The 6,773-nt window shown below is 49.8% G+C and overlaps 1 pseudogene; it reads right to left on the bottom strand.

Annotated features, from left to right (window-relative positions):
* The window catches only part of LOC112108913, a 10,482-nt pseudogene extending 5,111 nt beyond the window's left edge, over positions 1–5,371 (bottom strand).
* Between the last annotated feature and the right edge of the window lie 1,402 nt (positions 5,372–6,773).

Below are 6,773 nucleotides of genomic sequence, written 5' to 3'. Positions count from 1 at the left end.
CCCCCCCCCCCCCCCCCCCAACATGCTATTAAAACACCACGGCCCACCTGTGCTACAATAACTGGTTTTCTGCGTATAAAAGCCGGGGGCAGCATTAGGGGGTAGCAAGCAGGGCAGTTGCCTGGGGCCCCACACCCCGGGGACCCCCACGAAGTTACATTGCTCAGGCTCCAGCTTCAGCCCTGGGTGGCAGGGCTCAGGGAGCTGGGCTTTGGCCCTGGGTGGCAGGGCTTCAACTTTCTGCCCTGGACCCCAGCGAGTCTAGTGCTGGCCCTGCTTGGAGGCCCCCCTGAAACCTGCTCGAGGCCCCCTAGGGGGCCCCGAACCCCTGGTTAGAACCACTCCTTTACAGCATATACTTTTCTTTTCTCCCTTCTCTCCAGCAGCCATATGAGGGAACAGTGGGGAAGGGGAGGAAGCAGTCTGGCAGTGCTCCCACCTTCTTTATAGCAGTACCTTAGAGTGCAGTCTCTGGAGGGAGGTGCTGGTGGGGCTGGTTGCCCTCAGCCCTTACGGGTACATGTAGACTGGAGCTGGAGGTGTAATTTCAAGCTTGAGTAAACATAGGCACACTAGCTTTGTTCAATCCAGTGTGCTAAAAATACAAGTGTAGCCACAGTGGCAGGGGTCGTGGGATGCCTGAGTACAATCCCATCTGAGATGATAGGTAGGTACTCAGGCAGCTAGCCCACACCACCGCAGCTAGCATCTACCTTTAGTGTGCTCGCTTGATCAAAGCTAGCCTGGGTATGTCTGCTGAAGCTGGACATAACACTTTGAGCTCCAGTGTAGTCAGGCCCTAAAAGAGCTCCTCTCTCCATTGAAAGTATAGAGTGGTACTGAGGTCAGAACATGCATACGGGCTGCCTTTTCAATCCTCTTGGCACAGAATCAGAGTAATCCTAGAAAGCAAGTGCAGGTACAACCCCAATGCAAAGCTCCATCCCCACCTCAGGAGCAGCATGCGGGGCCCAGATTGGAGGAAGACGAGGTCGAGTGAATGAGGAATTGTCTAAGGTGTCACTTCCCTGGTAGGGACCTGTGACCAGGAAGCAGTAGGCCCATGCCAGTGAAGTGAGTGAGCAGTGAAAAGAGTGGCCAGGAGGCCTGTGACAGGGAGGTGGGGAGCAGGGCACCGGGATTTCTCAGCTCTTTATTTTTCCCAGGTGGGAGTAGGGTGTGAGAAAGCAGAGTGGTAACTGTCTGCTCGTTTTCACTAGGAGCAGAGGAACAATGATAGGAGTTGCAGCATTAGGAGCTGCTTAGAGGAGAGGAATGTATTTATTGAAGGAGAGGAAAAGCCCCAAATTGATTAGTTGGTTAGTTGATTTTATTGGGACATCAATCCAATCAGGAAGTGAATGTGGGGACAGGGGTGCAAGGAGAAGGGGTAAAATTGTAGAGAGGTTCTCTCATTGTTAACTGGGTTTTCTCTCAAGGCAGATGGGTGACCTGAGAGGCCAGAAATTAACTTGATTTTTATCTCTTTTTTTAGAGAAGGTGTCACATGGCATATTTTATTGTTGGATTTTGTTTTTTAGTTTGCTGGTCTTTGCACTCACTGTTACTCCTTGGTAGGTGTGAAACTTCAGAGTCAGGTTAAGATGCAATTAGTCAGAGGAGTGACAGTGGGGAGCCTCAGCTCTGTAAGTATGCAGGGGATTTGTGGTCTGCCCCACGTCTGCCGTGGCAGAGCGTCCTTAACTGTATGGAGTTGGAATGGCCATCAGAGATAGACAGTGGGGGGCTAAATCATAGAATCATAGAAGATATGGGTTGGAGGAGACCTCAGGAGGTCATTTAGTCCAACCTTCTGCTCAAAGCAGGACCAACCCCAATAGATGTCTATATGTGTGTAGTATGGTAATTCACTGTTTAATGCGTGTTATCCACAAAGGGACCTAGGCGTTGCAACACTCAGCATTGCAACACATCATTTTTAGGTGCCCTGCTGCCCACTGGACTCCTCAGCCCCGAGCTAGGATCCCAGGCTCCCTATATAATGCATGAGGAGCGTAGACACCTAGGAATGGGATTCACAAAAGCCAGAATGCTGAGCAGGGAGCCAAAATGAAATGCCGTTGAAAGGGGTGGGGCCTAAGCCCTGCCCCTCAAAGGTAATTAGACACTTAACTCTGGGCCAGAGAGAGACGCCTGTATCTGCTCAGGAGTCTCAGCTGTAAACCCCTGGGCTCAGGCAGCCCAAAGCCAGGGACTGTCAGCCTGCTGCCCGGAGTGGAGCAGAGGGGACGGAGTCGCTGCTTGCCGCTCAGCTGCTCTGCAGCAGAGGAAGGGTGGGGGGCTAGGACCAGGGAGAAGGTAGGTACTCGCTCTATGTGGGTAGCGGTGTGGGGGGGATCCTGTTTACCCCCTCCCCAGCTCTGCTGTGCTCACAATTTACCCCTGGCCCTCCCTTGCTCCAGGGACCAACCCTAACTCCCACCCCCTGTGCTTTTGCCCCCGGCCCCTGCCTTGCTCCAGCTGGGGACCAATCCTCCCCCCCATGCCCTCCTGTGCCCTTGCCCCTCACCCAGAGGCGGATTTACCATAAAACACAGGGTGCCCTGGGACGGGACCCCTCAATGACAGGGGGCCCAGGGCTGGGCCCCCTAAGGGCAGAAGCTTGGTCCTGCCGGCTCCTGGGGCTCCTGCTACAGGCTCCGCCCACCCCCACTGGCAGCTGAGCTCTCCCTCCCAGAGCGCGCCATGTCCCCGCTCCTCCCCCACCCTCCCAGCACTTTTCCCGCCGCCAAACAGCTGTTTGCTGGCACTCAGGATGCTCCAAGAGGGAGGGGGAGGAGCGGGGCTGCAGCACGCTCGGGGGGCGGGGACTTGGGGAAGGGGTGGGATGGGGTCAGGGCAGAGGTGGAGCAGGGGTGGGGAAGGGCCCTTGGGAAAGGGGTGGAAAGGGGCCCCCGCGCTCCCCCTACATATACCCCCCCAGCCCCACAATGCGAGCCCCGACTTATGCACCCCCTTCACACACACCCAGCCCCCTGCCCTCCCTGACACCTGCACCCCCTCACACACACCCAGCCCTGATTCCTGCTCCCCGCCCCACATTCCCACCTCCACCCTGAGCACCAAACAGGAGCTGCCCCACGTAAGCGCTCCACACCCCAACCCCCTGCCCCAGCTCTGAGCCCCCTCCCACATCCTAACTCCTGGCCAGACCCCGCATCCCAACGTTTTTTTACATTTTTTTAATAAGCGCTCTTATCCAAAGCACTTTACAATAGTTATCTAACTTTACAAAGAGTATCTGGAAAGATCATTAAGTGATCTGCTGAGACCCTCAGCAATTTTCAAGTGGTCTGTGGAAAAATAAGTTAGACTACAAAACCAATCAAGGTACCTCACTTTATTTTCATTTTCTTCCTATTTCTTATAGGAGGACAATGAAGAACAAAAGAATGAACAACAGGGGTGGGGGGGTGATAAGCGAGAATGTTCTTTTTCTGGGCTGAGCACAGGGCCCCACTAACTCTAAATCCACCACTGTCCTGCCATATGAAAAAGCTATATAAGATGGGGAGTGACATCATAAGGGTTCTTCACTCCTCACCCAAAAAGAGTCCTGGAAACATCCAAGGAACAAAGACTGACCTGGGGGAAGTGCAGGACCCAGGCTAAAGGGTTTTCTAGCCTGTGAAGGAAAAACCTGAGGGTTCCAAGATGTAACGCAAGTGCAGCTTGCCCCTTAAGAATCTGCGGCCTGCTTATATCATTTAGTTTGTGTGTTTAGTTTATTTGCTAGGTAATCTGCTTTGATCTGTTTGCTATCCCTTATAATCACTTAAAATCTATCTTTTGTGGTTAATAAACTTGTTTTTGCTTTATCTAAACCAGTGAGTTGGAGTGAAGTGTATGGGAATCTTAGCTCATCAGGGGCAAAAGGTTTTTGCGTATTCCTCTCCACATTGAGGGAAGGGGTGAATTTTATGAGCTTACGCTGTACAGTTCCCTGTGCAGCGCAAGACAGTAAAATTTTGAGTTTATACTCCAGAGGGGGTGCATGCCTGAGGAGTTGGGAGTTGCCCTAATTGTAGCCTTCCTATACAAGGGCTGGTCAGAGAGCCTGAATGTAACTACATCTGGATGTGTCCCTACCTGTATGTATGCTGGGGAAAGTGCAGGCTGGAGGGCTTTGCAGCTGGTCACAGGAATATAGTGTGAGAGGAAGCCCAGCGTGGTGGGTCAGGGGGGTTCAGTGGTACCCCAGTTCCAGGTGGCACCCTGGGAGGGGGAAGCTGTCACAATGGGTTGGGCCTGCCCTCAAAGGGCCAGCATTATCTGGTACACAATTGTAGTAACATATTAAGGAGGAGATAGTACCTTCAGCATTTTCTTTTTCTGAGAACATAGTGCCTCCTAAATTCTCGGGTTCATTCTCCATACTTGAAGATCCTAGAAAGGAAACCACATTTAAAACCTTCTCAGATCCTTAAAGACTTTTTTGATGTTCCTGTATTCTTAATAGTTATATTCTCTCTTTTCAAAATGATGAAGATGCCCCAAGAAGCTTTTTCTACAGTAAAAATAAAGCCAATGAAAATTCAAACACTGTGCAGGAAATGCTAACCACAGGGAACAGGAAGTCAAAATGTGGTTTGTTGTTATGTATTGTAGATTGAACGTTCTAATTCTGTAGAGAGGTTCCCGAATTATTCATTGGGTTTTCTTTCAAGAAAGATAGGTGACCTGCGAGGCCAGAAATTAACTTGATTTCTACCTTTTTCTTTTGTGAAGGTGTCACAAGGTATTACATTTTAATTGTGGATTTTGATTTTTTTAATTTTGGTCTTTGCACTTGTAGTTACTCTTTATTAGGCCTGGTAAGTTAAGTTAAGTGCAGTTCGAAGAAAGTCTCAGATCTGTAACCATGCAAGGGATTTACATTCAGGGCCAATTCAGACATAGGGTCCTTAATTGGATCTCTCTGAAGGCTGTTCCAACCGTGAGCAGACTATATAAGCAGGGAGTGACTAGAGACCTGAGCACTCTGCAGCAGATATTACAGTTCTGTGTAATACCCCTAGCGAGTCTTACTCACTCCACTCTGCACTCCCTGAGCCAGTCTCACTAATCAGAGGTGGAGAGCTCCAGTCAAATGAGTCTGTAGATGGCCCAGGAAGTGCTTGTACCTGCCCTGAGAATAGCCATATGGAAAGCTCTACCAAGGGACAGAGTGTGGGGGAAAACAAGCTACTCATGTCTTATTTCCACAGCCCATCCTCTCATCCTGCCCCTTTTCCCCATCCATTGGTGAGTGCTGCTGCTCCCTTCTCCCTCCACCATTCCCCTGGTGGCTCACCTTCTGTCCCCTCTTCCAGTTCTTCTCTGGTGTCTCCCTTGGAGTCCTGAGAAATAACTAGGAGAAACAGGATTACATTTAAGGAAAGAAAAGATTAGGCTCAATATCCAGAAAAACTTCCTGACAGTGAGACCTATGAGGCCATGGAATCATCTTCCTAGGGGGAAGGTTGGGAGCCCCATCACCTGGGCCATAGAAAATTAGGACTGGATAAACACTTGGCGGATAGACAGTATGCAAAAATCCTAGGCTTTTGCAAGTTTCCCTGCCAGAAAAATCCCCACCTGTTCCTGGTTGTTTTTGGGCTTAGTGATGCTTTCCTTTTGTTTCTCTGTTTGAAATGTTGCTAGATGCTAACCTCATCTTTGTAACAAACGAATTGGCTGCTGGTTAAATCTTCCCTTGGGCCTTGTCTCTACTAGGAAAATTAAAAACCTAGATCAGCACCAATACAAGGCAACTGGTTTTAACAACAGCGAGGGCTGTTTTTTCAGTTCGCAGTCTGGTAGCGGGCAGTGTGTTGTGAGAGAAGCAGAGCCTTTGATGAAAGCTGAGCCCTGATTAGGGGGTGAGGCATCCCTGATTAGGGAGCCTAGAAAGGCAGCTATGCAACCAGCCAGTGGCATACGAGCAGCAACACAGAAGCCAGAAAACAGAGCTGACAACAGGGAAGTTTGAGTGGTAGTTTGCGGGAAGGTGTGTGTGGCTCTTTGTGTGTGTTGTTGTTGTTTTGACAGGTGCTTACAGAAGCAGCCATGGTAGTGACCCAAGGAATGGAAGAGACAATGAAGATGAGTGATGTGGAAGCTGCGGGATGTATATCATTCTGAAGAGGGTACCTGAAAACTGCTTCTTTTTTATGCCTGCTAGATTTGATGGAAGAGCTGATCCGAGGTTTGGAGATGCTGTTAAAAGCCATGGTTGAGTTGAAAATGGAATAGTTCTGTAATAACTACTGGAAATTAGCTATAGCAGTGCCCTGGGGTTCATGAAAACTGGATGTTATTTCCCATGAGGTTGAGACAGGGCCAACTCCAATAATGCTGCCAAAACTGAACTGCAGCTCTGGATCATTCAGACCTTCCTGGCTCACTGTTTCAAAGCTGCTGCGGCTCTGTCCCTCCTTTTACCCATCTTTTTACCCGTGTTTTGCTAGTTAGATACCAGCATGTCCTGATGGGAGTGGGGACAAGGCTGCCGAGACAGCTGTTCCTTTTCTAAGCGGGAATGGGGAGATCTGCATGCAGAGGGTCCCTTCCTTGAGCAATCCACCTCACCTCTGTCTCTGTAAATTTCAGTTATGAATGATGGAATTTCCCCACCCCCCATTAAGCCCCACCCCCATTTTTTAGGATTACGGACATTGTATTAAAATCAAAGGGAATGTGAAAAATCAAAGGCTCCTGTGAAAGTTAATGCTGCTTCAGGCTGTGTTCATTTTGGGGGTGGACTTACTGCT

Source organism: Terrapene carolina, unplaced genomic scaffold (assembly GCF_002925995.2).
Source record: "Terrapene carolina triunguis isolate 2854851 unplaced genomic scaffold, T_m_triunguis-2.0 Scaffold36979, whole genome shotgun sequence".
Taxonomy (NCBI): Eukaryota; Metazoa; Chordata; order Testudines; family Emydidae; genus Terrapene; species Terrapene triunguis.
Note: the sequence above shows the minus strand (reverse complement) of the source record. Positions and strands in the feature narration are given on the sequence as shown.